At 46.9% G+C, this 14261-nt stretch overlaps 1 long non-coding RNA gene across 1 annotated transcript in view; it reads right to left on the minus strand.

The window, feature by feature from the left end:
- Positions 1-14261, minus strand: part of LOC138258647 (uncharacterized) — a 110194-nt gene that overhangs the window by 81684 nt on the left and 14249 nt on the right. Inside the window, exon 3 of the long non-coding RNA XR_011198480.1 lies at positions 13550-13683. This is a non-coding gene — a long non-coding RNA (uncharacterized lncRNA). The remainder of the gene's footprint in view (positions 1-13549; positions 13684-14261) is intronic.

Below are 14261 nucleotides of genomic sequence, written 5' to 3' on the forward strand. Positions count from 1 at the left end.
ATAGATAGATGGATAGATAGATAGATAGATAGATAGATAGATAGATAGATAGATAGATAGATAGATAGATAAATCTATAAAGATTTATCTATATTTAGATATGTATATCTATCTCTATATATCTATCTATATATATATGTGCATATATATATATGTATATATGTGCATATATATATATATATATATATATATATATATATATATATATATATATATATATATATATGGAGATCACTTTTGTCAATGCGTGTGTGGTTTCTCTGGAGGCTGCGATCGGCCCCTAGGAAAACCACCCCCCCATATAAAAGTGACCTCTTATATATATATATATATATATATATAGAGAGAGACACACACACTATATATATATATATATATATATATATATATATATATATATATATATATATATATACACACACACCCGGGGAAGTCCACAGAGGTGTGACTTGTGTAGATTTCCCACAGTTTTCTTACCCAGAATACCCTGCAAAGGTGAAATGTTAAATAAAAACTATATTTTTTCTTGCATTTCTGTCACACAAATTGCAGGAATATGCTGGGATCCACAAAATTCCAACCACTCAGTATTTCCTCACCTGTCCTGACAAAAACGTTACCCCACTAGAGTGCCTGTACCTAGGGCCTGCGTCAGGAATGGATCACCACAGGGTCAACAGTTGCCCTAATGTAAGGACTAACTTTGCCATTGTGTGATCTATTCCTGACACAGGCACTACCCACACAAGTGAGGTACCATTTTTATCAGGAGACTTGGAGGAATGCTAGGTGGAAGGAAATATGTGGCTCCTCTCAGATTCCAGAACTTTCTATCACCGCAATGTGGGAAAAAGTGTTTTTTTGCCACATTTTGAGGTTTGCAAAGGATTCTGGGTAACAGTAGCTGGTGAGAGCACCACAAGTTACCCCATCCTGGGTTCCCCTAGGTGTCTAGTTTTCAGAAATGTCCAGGTTTGCTAGATTTTCCTAGGTGCCAGATGAGCTAGAGGCCAAAATCCACAGCTAGGCACTTTGCAAAAAACAGGTCCGTTTTCATAAGAAAAATGTGATGTGCCCATGTTGTGTTTTGGGGCATTTTCTGTTGTGGAAATTAGGCCTATCCGCGCAAGTGAGGTACCATCTTTATCGGGAGACTTGGGCAAATGCTGGGTGGAAGGAAATTTGTGGTTACTCTCAGATTCCAGAACTTTATATCACCAAAATATGAGGAAAAGGTTTTTTTGGGGCCAAATTTTGAGGTTTGTATAGGATTCTGGTAACAGAACCTGGTGAGAGTGCCATCCTTGTTTCCCCTAGGTGTCTAGTTTTTAAAAATGCACAGGTCTGGTAGGTTTTCCTAGGTGCCGGCTGAGCTAGAGACCAAAATCCACAGCTAGGCACTTTAAAAAACACACGTCAGTTTTCAATGTAAAAATTTGATGTGTCCATGCTGTGTTTTGGGGCATTTCCTGTCGTGGGCACCAGGCCTACCAACACAAGTGGGGCACCATTTTTTATCGGGAGCCTAAGAGGGGGAGCTGGGTGGAAGGAAATTTGTGGCTCCTCTCAGATTCCAACACTTTCCAGCACCGAAATGTGAGGAAAAAGTGTTTTTCTTTTTGTCAAATGTTGAGGTTTGCAAAGGATTCTGGGTAACAGAACCTGGTGAGAGCCCCACAAGTCACCCTATCCTGGATTCCCCTAGGTGTCTAGTTTTTAAAAATGTACAGGTTTGGTAGGTTTCCCTAGGTGCCAGCTGAGCTAGAGGCCAAAATCCACAGCTAGGCATTTTCCAAAAAAGACATCAGATTTCAAAATGTGATGTGTTCATGTTGCGTTTCCTGTTGCTGGCACTTGGCCTACACACACAAGTGAGGTACCATTTTTATAAAGAGATTGGGGGAATACAGAATAGAAGAACAAGTGTTATTGCCCCTTGTCTTTCTCTACATTTTTTTCCCTTCCAAATGTAAGACAGTGTGTAAAAAAGATGTCTATGTGAGAAATGCGCTGTTATTCACATGCTAGTATGGGGACCCCGGAATTCAGAGATGTGCAAATAACCACTGCTTCTCAGCACCTTATTTTGTGCCCATTTTGGAATTACAAAGGTTTCCTTGATACCTATTTTTCACTCTTTATATTTCACCAAATGAATTGCTGTATACCCGGTCTACAATGAAAACCCATTGCAAGGTGCAGCTCCTTTATTGGCTCTGGATACCTAGGGTTCTTGGGGAACCTACAAGCCCTATATATCCCTGCAACCAGAAGGGTCCAGCAGACGTAACAGTATATTGCTTTCAAAAATCTGCCATAGCTGGAAAAAGTTATAGAAGAAAACGTGGACAAAAATAGCTCTTTTTTTCACCTCAATTTCAATATTTTTTTAATTTAGCTGTTACTTTCTGTAGGAAAACCTTGAAGGATCTACACAAATGACCCCTTGCTGAATTCAGAATTTTGTCTACTTTTCAAAAATGTTTAGCTGTCTGGGATCCAGCTCTGGTTTTACACATGCTTCTGCCACTAACTGGGAGGAGGATGAAAGCTCAAAAAATAGTAAAAATGGGGTATGTACCAGTAAAATGCCAAAATCGTGTTGAAAAATATGGTTTTCTGATTCAAGTCTGCCTGTTCCAGAAAGCTGGGAAGATGGTGATTTTAGCACTGAACCCCCTTTGTTGATGCCATTTGTCTGAAAAAAACAGAATTTTAGCTGTATTTTGGTTAATTTCTTGGTCTACTCCAGGGGAACCCACAACCTCTGGGTACCTTTAGAATCCCTAGGATGTTGGAAAAAAGGATGCAAATTGGGCGTTAATAGCTTATGTTGGCAAAAAATTATGAAGGCCTAGGTGCGAACTACCCCAAATAGCCAACAAAGGGCTCAGCACTAGGGGTGTAAAGGCCCAGCAGCTAAGGGGTTAAAGAATTTAGAATTGTTTATCTCAAAACCCCTAAAGTGACCGGCAACCAAACCAATGGCAGGGCCTCATAATAAGACTCAAACACACTGTATTAGCCTAGAGAGCCTGCCAAATGACTGTCTCCAATCTCAATCCAGCAAAGTCACCAGGCGATTGTTCATGTTGTAGGTCCTATTCTATCAGTCACATTATGTGTGTGAACAATGGTCCATGAATGAAGAGTGCTAGCAGTAGCATGAGCAGTGACCTGTGCTAACCCACTGGAGTGTGGGACTGCGAGAGCCTGAGTGAAAATGTGTTGGGTTCATGATCTGCCAAAGAGCTGATGAGAACAAGGTATGGAGCTGGAGCTGACACATTTAAGAGCCTTGTGTATTTGCATGTGTGTGTCTCTGGATATGTATGTGCACATTTGCACACGTATCTGTGTGTGTGTGCATCTGACATTGTGTCCCAAACTAAAAACAAAAAGGTCTGCTCCCTGAAACCTATATGCCTGGTGACCACCAAAATATCTGTTACCTCCACTCATAATGGGTTCATCTCTGGTACAATTGTGTCCATTTATGGAACAGTAGTGACAAAGGCATGATAATTGGGCATTTATGATCTAGTTGTAGCATACTTGAAGCCATCATTGACATATTAGGAGCATGACTGATCTACTTTTAGACATCTCTTCACATAATGGTGGGTACCCTTCCCATAATAAGAGGTATACTAGTATATGGTAGGCATCCAGGCCATTACGGTGACCAGCCTTGGTACAATAGTTGCCTTGATATAATGATATATTAGTGGGCACTGTTGACATATTGCAGGGCTTCTTGGTGTTATAGGGAGCATCCTTGGCCTACGACTGTAATACTCCGGCATTTGTGCATGTGAGTACTCTTTGAAAATTACAAGCCACTGGCACTGTGTATTTCCTAAAAATAAAAACTGATATTCTGAAGGAAAAAAAGTTTTTTCAGTGATATTTTCTCTTCTGAAAAATTGAGTTTGTTTGCCCAAAACGGAAAGTGGTATTCAATAGAAAAAAAAAATAGTTTCAGACAGTGATATGCTGATTTAAACAAAAGGATCCAATTCCAAAACACATTTAAAGTTGATAGTTAAATGAAAATTCAAGCTGAGCTGTGGAGACACACTGCCATGATTATGCTCTTTGTGTAGAGGACACCTTAAACTCTGGCTTTTATTTAATTAGTGAGGAGGTATTTAATATGGATACATTTTTTTCTGGCATTTCTGCTGGCAACTACGCTTGAAATGCTTGGGTGGTAACAACTAATAATACTTCTTAGGATTGTCATAGTGAAAAGGATTAACATATGTGATTACTATTTTACATCGATAAAATTTGCTAGTAGCTTGGGAGGACTTTCCTTGAGTAGAAGTAGCTCTCGCTACAGTAAAGGTTAGAGGACCCTTGAAGCTCAATAAAATTAGGGATGTATCTGAAGCACCATGTCTGAGTTAACAGAACCACTGGAATAAGTGAAATAGGCTGTTCTGCTCGCTCTAACTTACATGCAGCCCACCCAACTTCACATGCACTTGATGTGCACCTGTTTCTGTAAGCAGTGGTGTAGGAAAGTATCATCTTGCCTGGCATGTTACCCCCATTTTTAAATGTAAGTCAGTTTGTTTTTGCCTGTCTCACTGGGATCCTGCTAGCCAGGACCCCAGTGCTCATAGTTTGTGGCCTGAATGTGTGTACCTGTGTAGTGGTTAACTGTGTCACTGAGGCTCTGCTAACCAGAACCTCAGTGCTTATGCTCTCTCTTTCTTTAAAATTGTCACTATAGGCTAGTGACCATTCTCACCAATTCTAATTGGCACACTGGAACACCCTTATAATTCCCTAATATATGGTACCTGGGTACCCATGATATTGGGGTTCCAGAAGATCCCTATGGGCTGCAGCTTTTCTTTTGCCACCCATAGGGAGCTCAGACAAATCTTACACAGGACTGCCACTGCAGCCTGAGTGAAATAACGCACACGTTATTTCACAGCCATTTTACACTGCACTTAAGTAACTTATAAGTCACCTATATGTCTAACCTTCACTTAGTGAAGTCTAGGTGCAAAGTTACTAAGTGTGAGGGCACCCTGCACTAGCAAAGGTGCCCCCCACATAGTTCAGAGCAATTTCCCCAGACTTTGTGAGTGCAGGGACACCATTACATGCGTGCACTACATATAGGTCAATACCTATATGTAGCTTCACAATGGTAATTCCGAATATGGCCATGTAACATGTCTAAGATCATGGAATTGTCCCCCCATGCCAAATCTGGTATTGTGGTGCCAATCCCATGCATCCCCGGAGCTCCACTATGGACCCCAGTTACTGCCAAACCAGCTCTCTGGGGTTTTTTCTGCAGCTACTGCTGCTGCCACCCCACAGACAGGGTTCTGCCCTCCTGGGGTCTGGGCAGCCCAGTCCCAGGAAGGCAGAACAAAGGATTTCATCTGAGAGAGGGTATTACACCCTCTTCCTTTGGAAATAGGTGTTAAGAGCTGTGGAGGAGTAGCCTCTCCCAGCCTCTGGAAATGCTTTGAAGGGCACAGATGGTGCCCTCCTTGCATAAGCCAGTCTACACCGGTTCAGGGAACCCCCAGCCCCTGCTCTGGCGCGAAGCTGGACAAAGGAAAGGGAAGTGACCACTTCCCTGTCCATCACCACCCCAGGGGTGGTGCCCAGAGCTCCTCCAGTGTGTCCCAGACCTCTGCCATCTTGAATCCAGAGGTGTGAGGGCACAATGGAGGCCTCTGAGTGGCCAGGGCCAGCAGGTGACGTCAGAGACCCCTCCTGATAGGTGCTTACTTCACTAGGTGGCCAATCCTCCTATGAGGGCTATTTACGGTCTCTCCTGTGGGCTTTTCCTCAGATAACGACTTGCAAGAATTCACCAGAGTTCCTCTGCACCTCTCTCTTCGACTTCTGCCAAGTATCGACCGCTGACTGCTCCAGGACGCCTGCAAAACTGAAACAAAGTAGCAAGAAGACTACCAGCGACATTGTAGCAACTAATCCTGCTGGCTTTCTCAACTGTTCCCTGGTGGTGCATGCTTTGGGGGCTGCCTGCCTTCATCCTGCACTGGAAGTCACGAAGAAATCTTGAGTGGATCGACTGAATCTTCCCCATGCTCCAGCAGGCACCAAACTTCAGCGTCACCAGTACTCTGGGACCCCTCTCATCCTGACGAGCGTGTCCCCTGGAACACAGGTGGTGGACCCAAGTGACCCAGACTGTCCAGTGGTCCAACTGTCCAAATTTGGAGGAGTAAGTCCTTGCCTCTCCTCTTCAGGCAGTAATCCTATGCACTGCGTGAACTGCAGCTGCTAGGGCTTCTGTGCACTTTTGCAAGGAATCCTTGGTGCACAGCCTAGCCCAGGTCCCCAGCACTCCATCCTGCATTGCCCAACTTGCTGCGTTGACCTCCGGCTTCATGGGACCCTCTTTCGTAGTGTTGAGACGACCGCCATGCTCAGTTTTCTTGAACCCGTGTTCAAGGACTTCTGCGGGAGCTGCCTCCTTGTGAGTGGGCTCTCTGTGTTGCTGAGGGCTCCCTCTGTCTCCTCTCCAAAGTGGCGATATCCTGGTCCTTCCTGGGCCCGGGCAGCACCCTTTTTCTTCAACTGCGACCTTTGCAGCTAGCAAGGCTTGTTTGCGGTCTTTCTCCAAGGAAACAACGCTGCATCCTCCAGTACTCCGTGGGACATCTTCTGCACAAAGGAGAAGTTCCTAGCGCCTTTCGTTATTGCAGAATCTTCAGCTTCTTCCATCCAGAGGCAGCCATTTTGCACCTTCATCCAGGGTTTAGGGGGGCTCCGGCCCCCCCTGGACACTTTCACGACTCTTGGACTTGGTCCCCTTCCTTTGCAGGTTCTCAGGTCCAGGAATCCGTCTTCAGTGCTTTGCAGTCTGTTGCGGTCTTTGCAGAATGCTCTATCACGAGATTAGTGTGTTTCTGGGTAAGTAGTAGCACTTTACTCCTACTTTTCAGGGTCTTGGGGTAGGTTATCTTGGACACCCTTAGTGTTTTCTTACACTCCGAGTGACCCTCTACACACTACACTAGCCTAAGGGTCCATATGTGGTTTGCATTCCACTTTCTGAGTATATGGTTTGTGTTGCCCCTAGGCCTATTGCATCCTATTGTATGCTACAGTGTTTGCACTACTTTCTGACTGTTTTACTTACCTGATTTTGGTTTGTGTGCATATTTTGTTTATTTTACTTACCTCCTAAGGGAGTATATCCTCTGAGATATTTTTGGCGCATTGTCACTAAAATAAAGTACCTTTATTTTTAGTAACTCTGAGTATTGTGTTTCTTATGATAAAGTACCTATATGATATAAGTGGTATAGTAGGAGCTTTGCATGTCTCCTAGTTCAGCCTAAGCTACTCTGCTATAGCTACCTCTATCAGCCTAAGCTGCTAGAACACTACTAATCTACTAATAAGGGATAACTGGACCTGGCACAAGGTGTAAGTACCATCAGGTACCCACTATAAACCAGGCCAGCCTCCTACAAGTGGCACCTGCATAAAGTGTAATTACCACCTGGTCCACCAGTCCTCGTCCCCTTCATTACTTATGAAGAGACCTCTCTCCATGACAGAAAAAAGAACACGAGGAATGCACTATCCCGCCCCATCGGGAGCGCATAACATGTACCTTCCCAGCATTCCTACTGTTTTTTTTCTATCCATGGCAGTGTTGGGTGCGAGGACTGGTGTGCTGCTCCTGCAGGGCTTGAGCGGCGTGTTTTCTCTGTTGTTTCATCCTCCAGCTGGTGCAGATTCCAGCTCGGCTGCAAGGCTTGCAGGCTGGGAGTTGTTGTTCCATTGAGCTAGCTGGCTGGAGCATTTCTTCTGGCTCCATTTGCTTCTAGGGTCATTAGAGGCAGCACGGCTTTCGCTGCAGTATACAGCCACGCCTAGACAGATGTGAGTTTCGTCCTTCGGATGCCTGGACACCTGTGGTCACAGTAACTAATCCTCATACAGAGAGGTAAGGATTCTGTTGCTGGTATATATGTCAACATTCACCTCCTTTGATGCAGGAAGTGGGTGTCACAGTGACTCTCTACGATGTGTATACGGTCACAGATCCTCATTCTAGGAGACAAGGATTCTGTTACAGGAGTCCATGTTGACTAGCCCGTCAGCATTCTCAGGCTTTGTTAATTCAACAATATGCACAAGCCCGGGAATGCCCCCTGAGGGCGGGGCTGGCAGCTGTTTCTTCCACATTTCTGTTGTGAAGAAATCGTTTTTTGATTTATTTAAATGAAGGCAGCACTGAGGGTGAGTAGGATAATGTATGGCTGCTTCCATGCTTGAATTATTGTTGTTGGTGTGTTGTGGTGGCAGATTGGAAAACACACACATAAGAGGAGGCATGTGGAGGAGTCTTCCTCTACTTCTGCTTCTCCTTCAGCTTATTTTTCCTCTCTTGGGAGAGCTAAGTGGTGCAGGAGGCATGATGATGAGCATATTCAGAAGCTGATCAGAAAGACTTTACGGGAAATGAGGGACGTTCCTAAATCTATGGCCCCTCTTCCTGAAGACTGTTCTGTTTCTTCTGGTTCGGAGGGTCCTAGCCCTGATAAATAGAAGGGAAAGTGTATTTCTCGGGATTTACTGACTGATTTGGTGAAACATGTCAAGGTCAATATAGCTTCCTGATGGTGAGGCTCCTGACACATTTTCAGGTTCCTTGGTTTGTCAGTTTTAGTGTACTGTGCTTGTTGATTTTCCCATTCACCCTTGCATTCAGAAGGTGATTAAGAAGTAATGGCATGATCCTGACAAGATTATTCTCCCCAGTCTCATGGCTAAGTTATATCATTTGCAAGATATGTCCTAGGTTCTGCTCGATTCCATCCTTATCGACTCTTTTGTGGCCAGCTTAGTAGGGCGGACGTCGCTGGCTGAAGATGCAGTGGTTAGGGATTCAGTGGATAAGAAAGTGGATGGTTCCCTTAAGAAGACTTATTCTGAACTCAGGGCCATACAACTTTCCTACATGCTCCTTTTCCCGGCGCGTTTAAAGGTCCTGATGGCCGGAAAGTTCTACTTTTTTGAAACCTCGGAAGAGGCATGGGACTGGCTGACTGAGGAGGGTGTCGGGCCACGGAGGTGCCCCGCAGGGACGGTTGGGGGCTTCCCCAGGAGTGGTCTGCCCACCCGAGCAGGACAGCGGAGGGGCGGAGACGTACCCGTTCACGCCGCGGGGGCTGAGGGGCCCTGGAGACCCTAAAGGAGAAGGCGAGTGTCGAGGCTCTGAAACAGAGACGGGTGGGGTCCCTGGAGGGGCTCGGGGAGCGTGAGACCCGGTACAGGCAACAGACTGCGATCGCTTGAGTCAGTCCCCGACGCTTGGTTGACACAAGATATTGAACCTCATTCATGGCCGTTGGACCTTGAGAGACCCACACGGGGCTGACGGGCGCGGTTCGGGACGGGGCCCTATGGACAGCCGGACACCCCCGTCCGCAGCTAAAACTTGCTACTTTTCATACTTTGACTTCTGTCCATCGATTGTACAAGATCCGATTTGCATGGAGGGGTCCACCACTCCACTCCGACAGTTTAGATGGCTGTTTTGTTTTTGCTTTTGTTGGGTAGTTGGGTGACAGATGCTTCCCTGGTAGAAGTATGGGGTGGGGGTGGTTGGGGGGTGAAAACTTCTTTAGTGACTTATTTGGGATGGTATTTGTAAGTTTCCTTTCCCGTTTGGGGTTTTTGTTTCATTGTTTAGGACGGTCGCCCTGGTGCCCATTGACGGGTACTCAACAACTCTACACACCTGCTCCACACATGCGTGGCCCACACTGACACAGGTCCTATCATGGAATGTGAATGGCCTCTTATATAAGATCAAGAGGTCTGCAGTGTACAGTACACTTCGCAGATATGCCCCCCCCCCCAGTGATCCTACTGCAAGAAACACATCTCCTTGGGACTAAATGTCCCATGCTCGCGGGGGGAACGATAAAGTTTACCACTCAGGTCTCTCCAAGGGCTCCAGGGGTGTGGCCATTCATTTTCATCGCTCACTGCCCATGGTAATCACAGCCTCACAATGTGACACACAGGGTAGATATGTTATGGTGTCTGGGTCGCTCCCTGGGCTGCCGATCAGCCTCGTACGTGTATATGCCCCCGGACAGGGTTCGACAGCTTTCTACACTCGCTCCGCCAGGTTCTGGACGGACTCCCTAACGGAGCTACATTAATAGGGGGAGACTTTAATGCCGTCCTAGATCGCAGACTGGATGTATCCTGAAATGTTACTACCACCAGGTCTGGTTGGGCCTCAACCCTGAGCGGCTGGGCGGAGAGTCTTGGCCTGTGCGAGGTTTGGAGATCCTGGCATCCTAGGACGTGACAGTATACTCACACCTCAGCGGCTCACAGGACACACGCCCATAATGACCTAGTGTTCATGCCGGCGCTGGACATTGTCAGGGTCACTGGGGCTGACATCCTGCCCCATGGGGTCTCTGACCACGCACCAGTTCAAATCCGAATAGGCGGCACAGATCCTTCTTAGCGCCCGACGTGGCGCCTGAACACTTGGTACTTACAAGATGGTGACTATACACTAGCGGTCAGAGACCACCTTGCACAATACTCTGAACAGAATGTGGGTTCGGTCTGTCTCCAGGCACTGTTTGGGCTGCATGTAAGGCCACCCTCAGAGGACACGCCAAACATCTCCTTCGCATTCGTGAGCGTGCCCGCCATTTCAGAGTGTCAGAGCTGGAAGCCCGCTAACTGCATCTGGAACGCTCACACTCGAACTCTGCTTCGGTTTCGTGCCTGAGGCAGCTAACCGGGTGCGAGAGGAGATTAAACACTGGTGCTGGAGTCTGCAAAACACATCTGGAGGGCGTCTGCCGCCCGTGTGTATGGTTGGGGAGATAAAAACGGGGAGCTCTTACATTGGCTGGCCCCAAGACCCCTGGCCGACAGAGTTATCCCCGAAATAGTAGACAACTCGGGATCCCTTTCTAAGACACCCATTGAAATTGCACAAAGTTTTGCCTCTTACTACGCACGATTATACGCGGAGCGCCCCCGGCCGCAGACGGAGAGGGAGTCCCCCCTCTTAGACGAAATTACCCATCCTAGAGTTTCCCAGGCGGTAAGAGAACACCTAGATGAGGCTACCAGCCTGGCAGAAATCACTCAGGCGGTGGCTAATTTATCCTCCGGTAAGACTCCGTGCCCAGATGGGTTCCCGGCAGAACTCTACGTTAGATGTGGTGATATTCTGGGCCCCCAACTGGACATGTACGAAGAGGCAGAAAGAAGTGGCTGCTTCCCACTGGGGTCGATAAAGCCACGATTGTGGTGATCCCTAAGACTCAACCTCCGTCGCAGTGCTGCTCAGCATATAGACCTGTCTCCCTCTTGAATACTGAAATCAAGGTGATGTCCTCGATTCTTGCTGCCAGGCTGAAAAAAGTGCTCCCGTCGTTGTACACCCCGACCAGTGCGGCTTCATGCCCTCCCGAAGCACTAGGCACTGTATTAGATGCTTGCACCTGGCCCTGGTGCATCGTGGTGCACTGACTCGGTCCCCCTGGCTCTGCTCCTACTTGACTTCGAAAAAGCCTTTGATACAGTGGACTGGTCTTACCTCAACCGCGTGTTGCAGGGCTATGGACTTGAGCCCAAATTCCGTGGCCTATTGAGACTACTCTACTCTAACCCAACCGCTAGGGTACAGGTGAACGGTGTGGTTTCCGATCCTTTCCCGATCAGCTGAGGTACTCGCCAGGGATGCCCGCTGTCTCCACTGCTCTTTGCACTTGTAATTGAACCATTGGCGAAGTTGCTGCGTGAAGACCCTTTGATCAAAGGATGGGCATGACCCGTGTGACCGGAGGATCGCGTGGCACTCTATGCAGATGACGTCCTCCTCTATATCGCTGACCCGGCCACAAGCGGCCAGCGTATCTTACAGATCCTTGACCTCTTCTCAGAGGCCTCAGGCCTTACGCTGAACCCCCATAAATCCTTGTTGGTCCCTCTGCACCCTTCCAGAGACTGTATTGAGTGGCAAAATAACATTGCCATCCGTAGGAACAGTTTTAAATACCTGGGAGTGTTCATCGCACTTATTCCGGAGCTAGCATGGGAACTTAATGTTACACTGCTCACTAGAAGAATCAAGGACGATTTACACCGATGGCGGTCCCTACCCCTCAATCTACTAGGGAGGATACCCCTTTATAAAATGATGATTCACCCAGGCTCCTTTACCTATTACAAAATTTCCCATACCCGGTCCCTAAGACGTGGTTCAAAGAAATAGACTCGACGGCGCGCCAGTTTCTCTGGAGCGGCACCCATCCTAGACTGGCCTTTTCCACCTGCCAACGGGACGTCTATGATGGAGGGTTGGGAATGTCCAAAATCCACCTTTACCACATTGCAATGCATCTGCTCGTAATCAACGACTGGGTGGGGGGTGGCTAGACTGACCCCGCATACCGATTGGAGCTTCAAACACTGAGCTACCATGGAGTTTTTGATGCCTTGTACGGTGGCCTGATCCCTAAGACCGTTCCGGAAGTGACCAGAACGATCATAAAGGAGTGGCGTGAGGCCCAAAAAGTGTCGGGTTGGTGGGGCCGCCTCAACCAGCAGACCCCGCTCTGGCACGGAAAACTACTTGCGGACGTCACGGGACTGGAGGGATTCCAGAAGTGGGACAACATAGGAATCTCTATGTTGGGGGATGTCTGGGAGGGAACGCACCTGAGGTCCTTCGTGGAGCTCCAGGGACTCGCTACACAAGACACAATTCCATAAATACCTTCAGCTTCGCCATGCTTTGTCCGTGCACATACGAGAGGGAGATTGTGTCCCCGAATGCAGCCCTATGGAGGTAAAAGTGTTGATGGAAAACTTAGGCAAGGGTGGAGTCTCCCAGATATACCTTTCCTTACTGGTCAACACTACCAGTCCTCTGGGGGGGCTCCGCCGGAAATGGGAGGACTGGGTGGGACCAATGGAGGAGGAGGACTGGGTGGAGGCATTGATCGCCCCTCGGGTATTAACAATGGCCACGCGATTCTGTTTACTTCAGACATTATATCTACACATGCCATACCTGTTAGGGTTTCTGCACAGCAAAGAGCATGTCCCCTCTCACTGCACTAGTGGGTTCTGTAATAGCTCCCTTTTAAACTTACTATTGAAAGCCTTTCTTGTTATCTCACCTTCCCCCCCCAGGCTTCTGTGTATGTTGTTTAATGTGCTGTTTTGTTTACACATTGGGCCTTGCTTTTACCAAGGCTTCTTTAAAACACTCCTCCCTAGGCCATGTGTTAATTCAACTCACTTGTATAATAACTGAAACTCTGCACACCTTTCAAGAACATGTGCAGCATGTGAGGACCACACCCAGCTCTTCAAACCACACCCAGCTCTGCACACCTTTCAAGAACATGTGCAGCATGTGAGGACCACACCCAGCCCTTCAAACCACACCCAGCTCTTCAAACCACACCCAGCCCTGTCTATAAAAGGCAGCCCCCGAGCCTCACCCAGTGCTTGTGCTCGTCTACCTCCCGCTTACCTGAGACCAGATCCCTCGGCGCTGGCACTCCTGCTCTCTACAGACTTTCATTGGCTTCGATGGGTGCAGCTGCTGGCTCTTCCTTCCTCCGGTTTCCGGTTCCTCCTTGCCTCAGCCTCTCTCCTACAAGCAACCTGCAAAAGAGAAAGAAGAAAAGGTTAGACTGATCAGTATCTCTTGCCAGCAACAAGTAAGTGCAAAACTTTTTATTACCTGAAAGAACTTTGACAACAATTTCTGGATTCGTGTATAGACAATTTGAAACAAGACACCTTCCACGAACATTGTGATTCAAACTCTTTGTTACAAGAATACTTTGCAGAACTTTGGGAAGCAAACATTTTTTTTTTATGGAACTTTTAAGAATTGAACAGTAGAAACCATTAACAGCAAGACAAACAGTAAATTAAGGACTTGCACAAATTACATGCTGTATTTTGATGTAAAAGTACAGTATTTGTTTTATAATAGATTCTGGAAATATGGGAAAAGTGAGTCTGCTATTGGGAGTTTAGGCTTTAGTTATATTAAGATGAATGTTAGATATTGGTAATTCTGATAACAGTATTTGTTTAATGTTTTAGAAGCTTTACAGCAATAGAAAACACATCCCAGAGTAGTAACACATTCCAAACCTGGAAACTAGAGACCAGGATCCAAGAGGTACTTTCAGAAGAGAATTTCTAATAAATAAAGGGATAGTCAGGAACCC

The sequence above is a fragment of the Pleurodeles waltl genome, chromosome 9 (genome assembly GCF_031143425.1).
Source record: "Pleurodeles waltl isolate 20211129_DDA chromosome 9, aPleWal1.hap1.20221129, whole genome shotgun sequence".
Taxonomy (NCBI): domain Eukaryota; kingdom Metazoa; phylum Chordata; class Amphibia; order Caudata; family Salamandridae; genus Pleurodeles; species Pleurodeles waltl.